Here is a 17,761-nt window from a genome sequence, read left to right as displayed (position 1 = left end):
AACAAATTCTGAGTGGGAGATTTACAGAAGTATTTATAGACATTAAGATGCAGATTTTCAATAGTATCCAGTTATCTATTTTTGTAAATCTCAGCAAGCACATAGTGCGTTTTTGGCAGGTAACTAATTTTGTAAATCTGTCCCTTGATTTATAACTTAAATACGTGTTGTCACTTTCTGCATGTACAATCTTTCTGAATTTTTTTCTTTCTATTCTTTGGACTCTCACATCACTGTCTTCCCTTTGGGTTACATGTACAGAAGTAAAGAACTAAGAATTGTTGAAGTGTCTTCAGAAGAATGTCAGGTCAGTGAATCAGATATTAGAAGCAGAGAAAAAACTCCTTTGGGTCACCTAGTCCGACCTTTGCCTTCTGCAGCATTACTCATACAACATACTCACTAACCTCTTAATCTAACCTTCTTTTGACGATTTGTAATTCTAACTTGCTAAAGGTGGGACATGTAATTACTTTCAACTTGAATACTAGTAAAGAAAGAGAATAGTTAAAAACATGGACATCCAGACTTTTACTATTAAGATCATATATATTGTTTTAACCTCAGTGTTTTCTCTTTAGGTATAACTGTCTCTTTGAATTGTCATCCTTAGGTAGCCTGATTTACAGGCTTAAGGCCAAAAAGGCATTCTGATAAACTTTTAGTCTGACCTGATAAGTGAAACAGACTATAGAGTTTCACCCAGTGATTCCTTCAGTGGGGAGAATTATTCTGTACATCTGTATCAGTTAACTCCTTTCCTTCATTAATTTTGAAGAAAATATTTACAGATTGTCATCTTACCCTTCCCTGCTTAAAGGCCTTTGCATTTCAACACTACATAAAATTATGCTGTCTTGTTGGGTCTTTCATACTGGTTTATTTTCCTATTTTTATGTTGTCTCTAGGAGGTCTTCAGAAAGTGCAAGATTCATTAAACTAGTGAGACTTGTTTTCTTACTTCAGTAAATGTACTTATCTTCCTCCAGCTGAAATATAAAACCAGATAAATAATAATGCAGTATAAAAGCTGATTTTGTAGTTTAAAAAAAAAGGAGAGATTTCAAAATGAGTGAAGAACTGATATAATTCCTCAGAGATAATGTGTCAATGATGTGAAATTTTAAATAATAATAATTTATTCTTACTCAGAAAATCTCAAAGGGGCAATGAAAAACCATGTACAATAATTGCATTACCTCCTGTTCAGAAAAAAAAACCCAATAAACCAACAACAGCCAAGAAAAAGAGGATTACAATTTTAATAAGTCTGTCATCTAATCAAAACCTTACATAATGTTTCAATTTTAATCCAACATACAGGCTAGCATATGAGGAGTTATTTTCATGTTGAGTTGAGTATTTCCTTTCCAAACACATCTTCCAAATTTATAATAAATATTATTCTTTATTTGTATTGTTAACTGTATAGTTGCTATCCTATAAGATTCTGTTTTCTTTATTTTGCGTTCTCTCTGCTCACTCAATTTATCAAGTTTTCAAGTGAGAGCAGAAATCTCTGGGACGTGAACCAAGTCTTTATAGCCATAGATAGGTTATATTATAGTGTCTAGCACACTCTGTATATAGATTTAAATAAAGTTTCTTGAAATGAGACTGTTATGGTTATTATAGTTGTTGAAAAGCCTAGTTATTTCCAGAGAGTTAAAGCTGTTTAAAGGGCAGACATACAGACACAGATAAAGCCCCAGATCTCTAAGGCTTGCTCCTAACGACTGGTCTTAATTCATAAATTCAGGCAATAGATTCTTTATCAGTTCAGAACTTTGAATTATCTTTATAATTGTTGTAATATTTATAATGAAGTATGGTAGTTAAAATCTAAATTAGAAATTACAATTGTTACAGTAAATCATTATGGTAGTTTATAATTGTCTCTGCAGGAGATGGTGCAAGCATGGTATTTCTGCAAGAAAATGTGTTTGTGTTTATTTTGAGTGCAGACAAGAGCCCATAGTGAGTCCTTGGAGATAATACTAATATGTGACTTAATGAAGAAATGAATAAAAATCAGTTGTTTAAGTTTTTTTTCAAAAAAAAGGTGAATGCATAAATTTGTGAAGAAAGAGTTTCACAGACTTAAATTTCAACTATCCAGATGACTGCTGTTCTTGTTATTTTATAGCTGATGCAAACACAAAAGCATTGTGTCAAAATGCCACTATGGAAGTGAACTGAAATTAACAACGTGCCTTGGACCCCATGCTGGAAAGCCTCCCGAAATGTGGTTGCAATCAAAGGCACACAATGCTGAAACACAGATTATTTTGTTGAAATATATGATTTGAATAGCTACTCATGCACACATCATGTCTGGCAGAAACCCATAAAAACAGGATGGCTAAACTACCCTTACTTAATCTTACAACTTATCTATTCTTCATATATCTCTTTTCAAGAATATTCATTTTATTTCTATCACAAGTGTTCCGTCCTTCAAAAAACAAACCTCCTTTTGTTTTTCTTATTTTTGCCTCTCTGCATATACCTCTTTTCATACTGTTAGTAATTGAAAAAGATTTGGTTGGAGGAAGAGACCATATGCAGCCAAGTAACATTCAGCAGGGGATCAAACGTGCACTGGAAATCTGGAAAACTTGGGAGAGCACAGAGAAAGCTGTAGTGTTTAATATATGGTTGTATTCATTTGTGCTGGTTTTTGGCTGGAGTAGAGTTAATTTTCCCCACAGTGGCTAGTACAGTGCTATGTTTTCAATTTGTGGTGAGCATATATTGAGATGTTTCTGTTATTGTTGAGCAGAGCTTACACAGAGCCAAGGCCTTTTCTGCTTTTTATACTGTCATGATGGTGAGAGGACTGGGGTTGCACAGAAAGCTGGGAGGAGACACAGCTGGGACGGGTGACCCAAACTGATCAAAGGGATACTCCGTACCATATGACATCATGCTCAGTATATAAAGCTGGGGAAAAGAAGGAACAGGGGGGATGTTTGAACTGATGGCGTTTGTCTTCCCAAGTCACTATCAAGTGTGACAGGGCCCTTCTCTCCTGAAGATGACTGAACTCCTGCCTGCCCAGGGAAAGTGGTGAATCAATTTTTTGCTTTTTTTGCTTTTGTGTGTGGCTTTTACTTTCCCTATTAAACTGTCTTTATCTCAACCCATGAGCTTTTTAGCTTTTATCCTTCCAATTCTCTCCCTGACACTGCAGACGAGGAAGTGAGTGAGTAGCGGTGTAGTGTTTGGTTGCCAGCTGGAATGACACCATGACATCATGCAATTCTGCTTTGTTTTGACAAGAAAAGAACTGGTCCTCACTGGAGTGCGATAGATTAGATATAATACAGAATTAGACGTTGATGATTCTTCTGGAAGGTGATGTTGCTTGTATCTGCAATACATGCCAGAAGCAGAAGAACCTCAAGTAAGTCAGGAATGATAAGCAGTTCGTGGTTACTCAACCAATTCACAGTCCTGGGAGCTCTGAAGGATTCAGGAAGTCTCAGAGCAGTGTTTTGATGTTCTGCCACCAGACAGTGATAAAATATGAAGCAGAAGAGAGAAAAAATTGACACAGTGGATCTGATTGAAAGAAGGCAGCCATTCTAACTTGCTCCAGGCCATTCTTTCATGTGCAGTGGGACTGGTAGTACATGTTGAGCATGGTAGTATGAGAACTTAATAAGTTTAACTTCGCAACAATTGCCTCTTTGAGCCTATGAAATGGCATTGCAGACTCTGTTGAAGACCTATAATAAGAATATTAGAAAAGATGAAAGGAGTACTGGAGCTGGAAGGGGAACAGGGCAGTAGAAGGAATTTGGGGTTAAAAAAAACCCAGGAAATTCAAGCTGTAGGGATTAGTAAAGTGTGAAATAGTTTAGGATAAGGAAATTAGGGAAAGTGGGGAGAAGGGAGTTGATTAAAGACTTGGTTGCTTTGTACACACAAGGCTGGCAAAACTTTTGAAATTTGTCTCTTGCTATTTGCAACATGCGTCACTTGCTTGGCAAATTATTTAAAACACTATAAAATGTTTGCAGTGTTATCAAATTACAGTCCCACGTCCCCTTATTTTCTTTATTTTTGCATTCATGTGCATTTTTAGTAAAAGTTTGTTAGAGCAAAAATATCCATTTGTGCCTTTCAGTGTCTGCAAATCATTGCTATTTCTTTTGCTCATTTTGTAAATGTCCTCAGATTTGCTAATCTGATATTTTTATGCATTTATAAAATCACTTTGGAAGTAATGCTTATTAGTACTGGTTTCTAAGACATTTGAATCGTATTTGAGATGTTATTCATTACCTACAATAAGTATCCAGTTTGTGTAAATAAATACAATTTTTCTATCAACAGAGCTAATACAGACTTAGAGCTTCAGCTGACAGTCTTCTGAAAAGTCCAAAGGATTAAAAAAAACCCCGCCTTTGTGAATTTTACATTTTGGCTGACACCCAGGCTAGCAGTTTCAAAGAAACAGAGGTTTAATATATTTGAGATTTATATTGTGGTAGATACAATTGCATAATTTGCTAGACATTTCTGCATAATGGTGCTATAATTTCTGAAGTTAAAATTTACTGTTGAGTTTAGCCATCATTATAACTAAATTTTCCTGCAGACTATAACAGCAGGAAACACTGGGACAATGTATTAGTCGCAACAAATTAAATTAGCAAATAGTTTCCAAGATTCTGAGACAGTAAAGATAGAAAAGATATAGCACAATGAGATAGTTTCAGTTTCTGCTGATCTGTGGTTTTTCCTTGTTGTGTTTGAGATCTAAGGTCTGGAGATGTGTTTGAGTAAGCAGTGGCCAGGTAACTCTTTCAGTTCTGCTCATTGTCATCTAGTTCCCAGCTGGATAGAAGACAAAGATCTAAGGATTCTATTCTGAATTGGAAAATAGTACTCTGGTATTGGAAATTCAAAGCCATCTTAACACTGACTAATCTTCAGCCTGAGTTTAAGAAGTGTCTGCAGATGAAAGAGCTCATCGTCACTTAAAACCTCATTCTTCATTCATTATCAAAAGCTATTAAAGATCAACTCTAGTGAAAGAAAGATGATCGGGCTTTTCTGATCCAGTCCAAGAAATGTGCTACTGAACATCTTTAAAATCTGATCTTCAGGAATGGACACACAGAGTCAATAGCAATTTTGGCCAGAGTCTCAAAAGATGAAGTTTAATTTCCTTCGGTAAAGTATGTCACTCATAATATTTTCCCCAAATTTAAACTTGAATTTAACTTTTTTTTCTTTTCAGTTCAATTCCAGTATTATTAGTCCACTCTAAGTAATCTCTCTGCCTTCCTTGTTCTTTCAAGCATCTAGATAATAATTGCCTGCTTCCTTTCTCTGCTACTGAGGGATTCCACTGATGCAAACATTGCCAGTATATTATTAGTCCAATTTTATTTCATCATAATTCTAATGAATTTAATGGAATTATAAAATTTTAAGCCTGGAAAGCAGAATTAGATCTGTAATTGTGTTTGCATCCGAAGATAAATTCCCTTTAATAATTTTTACTTTTATCTAAAATTCTTGTAGAAAACTCTTTGCAGAGGTAGGTTACCTAATTTTCTCAGATATAATTCAGACTGCAGCAGGTTCCATAAAAAAGTAAAGTGTTAAAGAAATCACAGTGGGCAAAAGAGTGTTTTGCTTCCATAGCCGCTGAAATGCAGGCTTTGTGCACTGCTGTAGACATTTCTTGGGAATTTAAGACACAGTGGAAGTTAGACCTTGACAGGCAAGTCAAAAGGCAGCGGATAACTTGGAGGCTTCTGTTGGTTTCTGGAGAACCTACAGGGAAGTCATGGACTTTCTTCTAACCTTCACAACCATTTGGTGACATGAAACGTGTCACATAGTCTATACCACAGTTGTGGGAATTCAACATTTTTGATATTAAGCTGGAGTTTTAAAATAAAACGGGAAACTTGAGTTAATGCAATTAAAGATTGATTGGTTCCAGCAGAGTTTCTTTCTCCATAAAAAATGGGAAGATTTTTTTTAAGAGAATCACTTAACCTCTACTGAATGTATTTATTACCTATGATGACAGGTATGTGCATGAGAGAGCATATGTACAGAGAAAAGATTTTTTTTTCTCTATAAAGTGGATGTGAGCCTAATTTTAACTGCATTTCCTCTTTTATAATTTATGTATGGAAACATACCCTCTAATCTTTGGCATGATTTCAGCAGGAAGAGTGAACAATTTTAGTTTATATTGGAAAATCCCTGTATGCAGATGGACAATGTGGAGAGAAAGATTCGTATCATTCTGAAACTAGACAGATTTTTCTTTGTTTCTTTTATAGATCAATGAATTATGCTATCACAATAAAAGAATGTTTTGAGAGTTATTAGATTTAAAAAAAATTAAATATATGAATTTGATAGGAGTGATATATCTCACTGTCAAATAATGGTCTGTGATAGTGAATGTGCACTGGATTTTCACAGCTCTAATTTTAAGTGATGTCTCAAAACAGTAATTGGAGATAGTTGTCATGGAAGATAAAATCCTTGTCTGAAACTTGGTTTCTTTCTTTGCCTTGCAGTGTAATGTTGAGACCTTGGGAATTTGGGACCTTTAAAAAGTATCATTGCATAGTAAATTACATGTTTCCACCTAGTCAAAGAAATCAGGGAATTATATTATATTTAGTATACTGTGTGTTAATGTATACAGTTATGTATACGTATATAAAACCAACATATTATAAAGTTACATGCTAAATTTTCTTTTATATCATGTTTCTCCAGTACTTTCTCAATTGATCTTTGTAGTGATTCATTCATATCATATGACATACTGACAGACATCCAGGACAAATCTAGAGCATGTGAATGCTTCTGTAAGTCTCTCCACTCATAATTATAAGTATGTATTTTTCTGTCTGTTTAAGTGGAAAGGCTTGTGTGGAAAATGAGACTGGGATTTTGGGAGACAATTCATCTGTTACATTTGCTTTTCATTTTTTTGTAGTAGAGCATGGTTCATATACAGACTTCAGATCTAGAATGAAAAGTGTTTGATTCATAGGTTTAATTTATTTAAATTTATTTTTCTTAGAATGTTCCTTCTTCAGAATGTTGTTTTTATGCAACTTAACTTATAAAAGCTTTGCTTCTTAAAGGGTGTATTTTCTCCATGTAATGGATAATGAAATATATAGTCATAATTCATTGTAATTTCCTTAAATTATATGTATATAAATGCACGTAATTATCTTTTTGAGGCTGAGGAGATGTTTCAAGAGGCCAAAACTACAAAATGGGAGGAAAGAACTGTCTCACTGCAAGATTATGATGCTTGCACTGACACATGAAACCATCTGATTGTGAGGAGGTCAGGTACACCTTTGCATCCTCCTGGATCCAACTGGTTCAGCCATACAACTTTCTAGGGGCTCTTGTGCTGATACAGCAGCCTGTCCATGGTTAATTCTGTGTGTGCAGACATCTATTTAGCTCTATTTTTTCATTAGAAAATTATAATTCTGGAATATAGGTCTTTAGAATATATATTGTAATGGATTGACTTGACTGAAGTAGCAGGTGAAAGTCCAGGTGGTTTGAAGAAAGTGCTATCGATGACTTTAAGTATAGTTGTCTAGCTACCTGTGTGAAACAATCATTAGTCAACTTGAGATGTACAGGAAACTGTTGAAGCCCTTCTAAATATGCTTCAGATTTAGAAGTCTGAAGTACTCTGAATACCAAAAGTTTTTGAGGAAACATAATGATTTTGGACAAAGATTCTCAAATCTTTTCAAAGAATCCAAGATTCTTAAATCCAGTAGAAAGAGCAAATGAGTTCCATAAATATCCCTTTTTTTCTCCGCTCACCCTCTCAAGATTTCTATGTGCCTTTAAATAATGTAAAAAATCACCTGGAATTCTACTTCATATCTCTTCTCTGAATTTAAGAGAACACTGAGCATTGCTTTACTACGCTATAAATAAAACCCATAATGGGTATTGACCTTTATAGGAGTCCGTTCTCATTAACTATGAAAAATAGTTGTTCCAAAACTGTGATTTTGCTGTAAATCAAAACAAAAAACCTCTGAAATCTTGTTTGCTATCCCCTCCACCCCCCAGAATGTTGGTTTCCAGATAGTTTGGTTTCCAAGTTGGGTTAGGAGGACCTTGAGAATTTCCTGCCACATGTAATTTATGTGACACTGAGAAAAGAAAAAGTTGTGCATTTGAATAAAACTGCTTTCATAGTGAAGCTATTGCGGACCCATGTGTATGGTTTGAATTGATTTCTATATACAAAATTTCAGTAATTCAGAACTGGAAGTAGAATTGGACCTCAGCTACATCAGAAGGCTCTGATCCCAATAAAAATTATCTTTTTTTCCCTGACATGGAGATTTACTAAGGAGATATTTATTTTAAGCTACAGATTTATGAGATTTAAATGCATAGATTCTGACATACTTCAAAGATAAAAATATGGTTAATTATTTGATTAGACAACTTTTTCATAAAGAAAGTGATTGGAAATAATTTCTACCAGGACTGCAGGATCTTACTGTTATTCCTGAACTTGCCTAGCACCTTGCTACTAAGACAGTCTTCCCGGCTGAGGTATAAAATACATGGCTCAGTGAGTTTCCTAACAGAAAGGCAAATCTGCTGAGTACTGTGATAGAAAATGGGTGCAGTGTGAGCAGTCTTACACATCTTAACTACCTCTAGGTGTAAAAAGATTTCAAGTTTTCTCCTTTGTTCTGAAATCCACCATTCTGTGGCACTTGAAGGTGGATATGGGAGTTCTCTATTTTCATAAAGAAGAATGATACCAGCCTCCTCAGTCCATCAATAATTCTGCTGCCTGTCTCCTAGGCAATGCCTAGTATATGACACTTGAGAGGTGAGAAGTGTAACATGAAGTGTCAGTGTGACGAGATTCAAACTAAAAGTTTTGGTGCACCCATCACAAGAATACCTCTGAAGACTGCTCCATTGGAGCAGTTTCTTTTGCGTAGAATAATCAGAAAGAACAGGATAAAACATTAACATGAATTTGTAACATTGAGACTGCTCAACTTACGGAAAAAAACAACCTCTACATCTGTTTGATGTTATGCAGAGAATAAAGTTCACATATACGTTGAAGAACAAGTTAGAACCTAGTAGTTGTATTCAGGCAAGAGCCCTTGCACCTGGCATAAAGAATCATACTGATTCCTGCTTGTTTTTTTTCATTCAGTGCAACACATTTATTTAATCACATTAACTAATATTATAACTATATAACTATAGTATGCACATAGTTACATAGTAATATTATAGGTATGTTATTATCATTATTTCATACATTGTCTCAACAGGAGAAACTGTTTCTTTGTCCCTCAAATGCTTGGGAAATATTTGTGGAAAAATATTCCGAATTTTGGAGTAGAAGTAATGAGCTTCCTAAAATACATGTTATTTTATGCAAGGCACAACCTACTAGACGTACTTTAGATGAAGCTCTCCTAATAAGGTCAATGGAGAAAAGCTTAATTTGCAAAGTTGGATAGAATCGAAAATAGCAGATGCCCAACCTTGTCAAAATGAAGGCAATCTTGGACAAACATAGATTTTGTTGCTGAAGACCTAAGTGCACAGAGGGTATAAGTGTCTTCAGAGTAGAGCAACAGCAAACCTATTGTTCTTTAGGTTTACAGTTCTTTATTTGTGAGTTTAAAATGTGAGGTTGATATAACATACAGTTAAATTGTTCTATAGATCTAATTCTATCTAAAGTATTAATTGATCTGTAAAAGCTGCCTTGGTGAATGAGACTACTGCCCTTAATAAACTTAAAACTGCAACTTGATAAAGGCCACAGGCCACAGTTTTTACTCTTTTTGCTCTTCTTGGAGACTGATTTTGATATCTTTCAATAGGAAGAAGTATGGAATTGCCAAATGACTGATCTTGTACTAGGTCCTCTCCAGTTTTTATAAATAAAAAAGTCCCAGCTGTATCTCTTAAAGTATTTCTATGAAAAAAGATCTGTTCTCACTGAGAAACATGATAGAAAACTTCAAAGTCACTCTTAATATTCTCTACTGTTTCTTTTCTACTCCTGACCATACCTTGTTTTTTTATCTAGCTGTGTTTTCTTACCTGTCATGTACTTTTGTGATTTCAGAAAATTTTAGAATATATGGGACAATTGTTTTTCATAGTATTAGGTATAATTAAAAAAAAAAATTTCTTTCTATCAGTCTTAATATTCAAGCATACTAACTATTCTGTTTATAGTATGACCCTTCTCATATGATGAGTGATTTTTCTGTTTATTAGCAGGTGAGTATTTCTCCTTGATTATTTCTATCTGTACTTACTATTTTCTTAAAATAAAGAAGACAACCTACTCAGGGGCTAAAAAAACCCCAAAGGTTATGAAATTTAAAGTTCTTTTAAAATATTTGGAGGGTATTTTAAAACTTGAATACTTGTACATTGAAAAATTTACAAATATCTCTTTTTATTAAACTAAACTGTAAGAGATGTGCATAGTATTTGGAACAAGCTATATAAATATTTCAAAGCACAATCACCATAAGTTGAATTTGGCAGAGCAGAACAGATGTCCACCTGTTAAGAGACTAGGCTATCAGCACTGGGTATGCAAGATGTGATTGAAGCCCGTGATGGGAGCTATTTAGGAATGCATCCAGGTTAGCAGGAGGTAACAGAGATTCTGATTACTGTAGCATTCCACTTTCCCCCAAAGCGATAAATGACTTGAATTAGGCAAACAGAATAATACACCCAGGACCACTGAAGGGGGGATGAATATCCTACACGAAGTGAAAACTGCAGAAATTACACTTGGTTTTCAATAGCAATGAAAGAGAGAGAGAACAGGAGGTTCCACAGGGACTGAATACAGTGGACTCCAAGAATCTTTATTTATTCTGTTTAAATTTGACATCCTAAAAACCAAGTAAAATTATTGATTCGACTCCTAGAGCAATGTTAGTAAGTAATTTTTTGAGTCACTTCAGTAAACTGTGAGAATAATCATCCCAAAGCATATCCAGTGCACAGAATATCACATTCATGTTAATGTGAATTTTCTTCAGCCCGGATTGGAAAATAATTCTGCTTCTTTGTATTTCTTAATAAAGTACAGAAGCATGTGGAAAAGAGATACAAATCAAAGCCAGATTTCAGGCAGCAAAATGCAAAGAGAATGAAACAGGTCTTGTGGCGAGTTTATATTTTCTTGAGAAAAGAGTGTTTAGAGTTTTTTTTATTGTGGTTGTCAAAAAAATAGCTTTGTACCACTTCTGTTTTGCCAGCTCATATCTTCTGAGTACTCCTGGCTACTTCATACCTTTGATACTGTCTTACAGTGTAGATTTATTAGTCTGCAGAAAAATAAACTATAAATTTGTTCAGCTTCTGGGATTTTAAGTGAAGCTTTAATTTGGTGTCATGGTTGATGATGAGGTGTGAAGCAGAAAAGTCATGGGTTGATCTCAAATGCTGGCTTAGTGATATAAATGAAAATAATGAAAACTATGATTTTGATTTTCTAAGCTAATATAAATTTTGTGTAGATACAGGTGAGAAAGAACACAAGTGCTAGTAAATTATTTTAAATTTCATTGTTCTTACTATTTAAATATTTTCTTATTAAAGGTTGCTGGCTATGGCTTGTGCTACTGACTATAACTGATGTGAAATTTGAATGCTTATAGGTACAAAAAAATTAATTTTATAAATTATGAGAAAAATACTTAGAAATGCCGTGTGACTATGGCAGACCCGTCATTGAAGGATCAGAAATACAAGTAAATCTCTGGGTTCTCAAAGTTATGGCAATCGTTCAAGTCAAGTCTATTGTATTTGTTACTTAGGGACCAGAAGAGCATGTAAAGATATCAGACCAGGATGTGGAAGTACACAAAGAAAAAAAGAAGGTATAGTAGGGAAATCCTGGGATATCCTGTTTCTTTGACCAGAGCTAGAAAATACGAGGGGTTTTCTATATAGATGTTTTACATGGAATTATTTGAAATATGATATTGTACAGAAATACATTTTCTAATTAGAAAACAGTTTGCAGATTAAAAATTTTATTTCATATCAGAATTAATCTCCACATTACCAATGGTAAGCCTTTTATAATAGATAATTTTAGCAATGTTATTAAGGTTTCATATAGTTTTTTGCTGAAACAAACTGGAAAAAACTCTCTTTATATGAGTTCTTTGCTCCCTCCTCAGAAGAAACTTTCAGTTGTGATGACCTGGACCAAGTGGTTCTGTGTATTTTTCAGCTAGCATTTAGATGGGAGAAGCATGAGACTAAAAAATTCATTTTCATGTTAATCAAAATGAAACCAAACCCAAATCCATAGCGAAAATCAATGAATTAGACGTAATAATTTTTAGTTTCAGGACACAATGTAAATTAGTGGATAATATAAAGAACTAGAAAACAAACTGAAAATCAGTTTTTTCTCTGTCCGTAGATTTTTGGCTATGTTCATTTCAATCAGAACAGTTGAAAGGCTTTTGAGTCAGAACAATAAGCACACTTCAGGCCTGTGGCCCCCAAATGCTGACTTTCTGCTGTTGACAAGGACGTAAACAAGCTACTTTTGGTAATGTTTTATCTATTGTTGGAATGAATAAAGCTGTGGTTGCAAACACAGCTGAAAGATGGGATGGGTTTTAAACACTTTTGTTCCCGCTGAGCCATTACCAACACCTGCAGTTAAAATAATTATTTCAAATGTTTTTCTTTTTAAAAGAAGGAGCAGTTAGCAGTAGACCTGTCTTGTTATGGTACATTAACATCTGCACTTAATATGATTCCCCTTGATTGTAAACATCCTGAATTAAAGCTTGTTATCTCCTTTAGAAAGTATGTTTTATGATTTCACCTGTTTTGTACAGAGATAATTAAACATTTCACTGAAATTCAGGTTGGATAACTATAATCTTATTTTAGCCATCACAGACATTACTGAATATTTTTATGGTGGTATATTGTGAGTATTTAATTAAACCCTGTCCTGAAGTAAAGCAAGCATAAGTACTGAGGATAGTAAATGGATTAGAGATTCTGAAATTGAAGAGCAGATAAGAGCTGAATATAAGATTTGGCTTTATTTTTTTTAAAGAAAAGGTTTTCTTAATCATAAAAAACAAACATTAAACCACATTAAATTCTTGGGATAAATATGAAACCTAGAACAGGTGTGGAATAAACAGGTTAGCTCTGTGCCTTATTTTTACCTAGGGTTTGTACTCTAAATAATAATGAAACTACTCTATCAACATCAAAATGTCTAAAAAGATGTGTAGTTTTTCTATATGAAAATTCTCTAAAAATATTAGGAGTTGAAGAGTTTGTTTCAGAATGTTATACCTTCAAGGTATTTTCATGTGTCCTGTCTTTGACCATGCAGTGTAACTTGACCAGAACAGAGCCGATCAAACAAGCTCTTAGTTCAGTGGTATTTTCCACCCACTGTAAGAATTCATCTCAATCTGAGTAAGCTTTCAAAATAAATTGTTAATTTATGTATCAGAATAAGCTTTATTAGCTTAACATCTGGGGCAAAAGTATTTGAAACCTTTGGTGACTCTTGGGCTAGGGTGATTTACATTAGATGAAGAAGCAGATCTGTGTTGTAAATCATCTCCTAGGTTTCATTACTGCTTCGTAGATTTCATCATACAAAACCATCGGTACTAATATTAGCTTAAGATAATCATAGAATCATAGGATAGTTTGGGTTGGAAGGGACCTTAGAGATCATCTAGTTCCGGCCCCCCTGCCATGGGCAGGGACACCTTTCAGTAGACCAGGTTGCTCAAAGCCCCATTCAACCTGGCCTTGAACACTGTATTCCACTGTATCCTGGTGCTCATTCCCATTTCCATAGTGTGGAATGTCACATCTCTGTGACCGCATAGATATTTGTTGGTCAGAGTGTGAACAACATAACTGATCTGATGTTAAAACATTTTTTTACTTATTTATTGCAGATAGTCCAGTGACTAAGAGACCTCCACAAAGTAAAAACAATCACCTAAAAAATTTGGGGACTACTGGCACAGAAAGATCTTTTCCTCTAAAGAAACACCTAAAACTTCTCTCTTTTGGAAGAAAGAAGATGCAAGAATTGCTTCAGTTAAATTAATAGCTGTGTGTTTTTCTTCTCCATGAAAATGATTTAGAAAAAATCCTCCAGCAGAGCATAGATAACTGTAAAAGAAATGAAATGGAGAAGATCCTTTAAAAGTACTGCTGTCTGCCTATTTTTTATTTTTTTTTTTTTTTAATAGTGGTATTTCCGGTAATAGAGGGTTTTGAAGGGATATCTGGGCAAGTTTCTTTTCAAACCATGAAGCATTTCACTGATCTCCTTAGCATCATTCATTTCTGACCACTGTATTCTCGGCTGTCATCTTCTCTTATTTAATCCTGCTTCCTAGACTTACACACATTTGACTAGATTGTTCAAGCTAGTCTTACCTTTGCAGGAGTTTTCAGGTTTTTTTAAGATCAGAGTAGTACCGCACAGTTGCTCCCAGAGAGTGCTTGTGAGCGATGCCACACAAATCCCTTCCTCAGAGATTGAGGGCATCACCCCTATTATAAACCAGCTATTGTCATGGTCCAAGGTTAGTTTCTATCACCTGTGGCTGGGTCTCCCACATCACAGTGTGAATGCAACATTGTCAAGACTTGGGGCAGATCTCTGCTTTTCATGTTTAATTTTGCTCTCTATTTTTCTTCCCTCTCAGTGAATTGTAATCTGGTTCTTTGAATGCTGTGTGCCTCAGAGCTGCCACTACAGGCACCCAAGTTCTCCCAAGTGTCAGGGAGAGCTGCAGGAAAGGTCAATATTTTCTTTTAAAGGAAATAACACAATGATGATAATAATTAGGTAGACTGTATTTCAGGGTTAAAGAAAAAACAATTCTTGAACCCAGATCTAATTTAAGGGCTGAGACTGGCATTATTTTTCTCAATTCATTTAAAAACTGATTGGATAATGGTGAAGGAGGTTATTAAAAGGAAGTATTTAAAAGTTTAAACCAGTAGGATTTATGTCCCCTCTACTGTCATATAAAGCATTTCTTTCTGATTTTAGGAACTACTTCAGCCAATTGTCAGCCTGAGAATGTACTGGTTTTTGAGGAGCATTTCTGATACCTTATATCAAAGGCAGCAGACATCGAACATTTTCTCCAGCTTGTGTAATAGAGCTGTGTTCTTTAACTCACCTATCATTTAACTGATGTGTGAAAGACCTTTAACACCCACTTTCTTCTATTAACACTTACTAAAAATAAACAAAAAAAAAGGAAGAAAAGAGAACATGTTATATTAAAAGGTATACTCTGTTACTCACTTGTGATTCTCTTAAAAAGACCTGTTTGTTTGTTTTTAATTCTTCTTAGAATAAAAGCACCTACCAAAATTACAGTACTTAAAACCCCCAAAAATTTGTCATGAATAGCCAATATTTTTCAATATTTTTCATCAAATGAGTCTTTGAGGATTACTTTGAGGCACATCCTAAGATTATCCATATTGGTATAATTTTGTTGACTTTATAATGAGTAAAACCACATTCTATATTTATACTAACACAGCTGAACATGTTGTACTTGAACTAGGCTCCAAAATTTCAGAATAAGGGCAGAAGAGAATGAGATGGAAATCAACTGAAAAATATATGGGGATGCATGTGCCTTGCTTTACTGATATTTATTAAAAGGAAATAGTCTTGTTTAATTTGAATTCAAACTTGCTAGAGATCTTTCAAAAATCTCAGTTGAGGAGTTTGAGAGAATTGATTGCTTTTGAGACAGCTGAGCAAAAACCAAGGATTCTGATAATACTGAGGGATTTGAAAATGTTACCAATTCTTCTTATGTATGATAAGATTTTTTTTATCCATGCTATCAAGGAAGTGATATTTTATGGATATTTTATCCATGCTATCACTATGAAAGATTCATCTTGAAGTTTTTGTGCTGTTACAATGACATCTGTTTAACGTCACGTACAGAAACTTGTTGTCCTGCTTCATGAATACTACAAAATCTTTTCTAAAGCCTTAGCAAACAGACAGAAAGATGTGATTATACATAATCCATACACCCTCGACTTTTATAGCATTGCTTTAATGAGATATTATTAGTAGCTTCAGTACCATTTAATTAGAATGTTGCCATGATCCCTAAATCAAATAAAGGTTTTTGAACACAGCAGTGATGTTTCTTTTATTTTATTTTTCTAATAAACAACCTTAAAACATGGCTTTGGATAAAGTGTTATAATGCCCTTAATATTGTATATAAAAAGTATCTTTTTTATGAGGAAGAGCTGCATGTAATTTTTTTACTGAAGATATAGCATTTTTATGAATACATATGTGTGTGTTTATGTATGGCTAAGAGCAGTTGAATCAGAGGCTAATTCCTAAAATCCAACCTTTTTGATATGGATGTAAAGTGTATATAAAATTACACTTGTGTATAATCCTCAGTGTATTTTTAAAATGTGATTCAAGGTTCAGAATACATGCGATAGAATTTTACTGACATCTTAAAAACCAGACAACTTCGCTAAATGTGCTCAGACTGTCTCAAAAAAAAGGTGAGTGGTTGTGTATTATTCTGTCATTGATTACTGAAAGTACAATAATTGTTCCACTTATTAGTCTAAATTTTAAAGAGAAGCAAAAGGTCCCTGTCCTGACTAAATAAAATTAATTCTTTATTTGACACTGTATTAAGAAGGCTACAGCTAAGTCTTTCTGCTATCTGGAAATAGATTATTTTTCATTGCTTAATACTTTCTCTGTCTAGTAGAATATATGCCATCCTGGCTGATAGCCCCAGCCTTCACTACTCCTTTATTATTACAGTTTCTTATAGACCTATAATAATTACCCTTAATGAACCTGCTCTGTGCAGAGACCTCTGCCAAAAGGCTCAATATGACAATACATGGCTGCCATACTTGAGTTAGCAACGCCCTCGAACTTTCCGACTTGCAGTTTTTGGCTCGTCCTGTGCAGATTCATGTAAACTTTGTAGATGTCAAGAACAGTATGTAGGAGAAATTGTGTGGTCTGTTTTGCAATGCATGTTTTCTGGTTGCAAATATTGAAGTAAAGACAAGAAACGCTACTAATTTTAATTTCTTTCTGGTTCTAGTTCTTTTCTGTTCAGACATATGGAGTAGATTACTGAATTTCTGATTCTGCAAGTTTCTCTTGTCATCACTTCAAAAAGCTTTTAGTAATAGAAAAGCCCTGTTAGTTGTAGGACATCCTGCCAACATCTTTACCTAAGAAAGATTCAATTGATTGCATGCACTTCCCAAATATTCTTGCAAACTGACTTCATAAATTTTTAGAGCAGTGAGATTGTGTTAGTTCCCAAGAGACAGTAAAGCATTTGCAGATTTTTTTTTTTTACCTAGCCTAATCTGGGGATTATTCACCTTGTATAATGTGTCTCTACCAGGACACAGGTTTTCACCTGTCTAAATTTAAGCTGAAAGTCAAAATTCTGGATCCCTCCCTTATTGTCTACAGAGCAGAAAATCTGCTCTTTCCTCAGGGAAGCAGAAGTGACTAAAACTCTTTTCTACCTTTTAGTCTCAAGACTGAAGGAAACATAAAGGCATATTGTGCAGGTGGGAGCCCATACTGTGAGAAGCAGTGACCAGTGTTTCAAGATCCCAGAGAAAAATTGGATTTTCCATGGAG

The sequence above is a fragment of the Neopelma chrysocephalum genome, unplaced genomic scaffold (assembly GCF_003984885.1).
Source record: "Neopelma chrysocephalum unplaced genomic scaffold, ASM398488v2 Primary Assembly neopelma1_24, whole genome shotgun sequence".
Taxonomy (NCBI): Eukaryota; Metazoa; Chordata; class Aves; order Passeriformes; family Pipridae; genus Neopelma; species Neopelma chrysocephalum.
Note: the sequence above shows the minus strand (reverse complement) of the source record.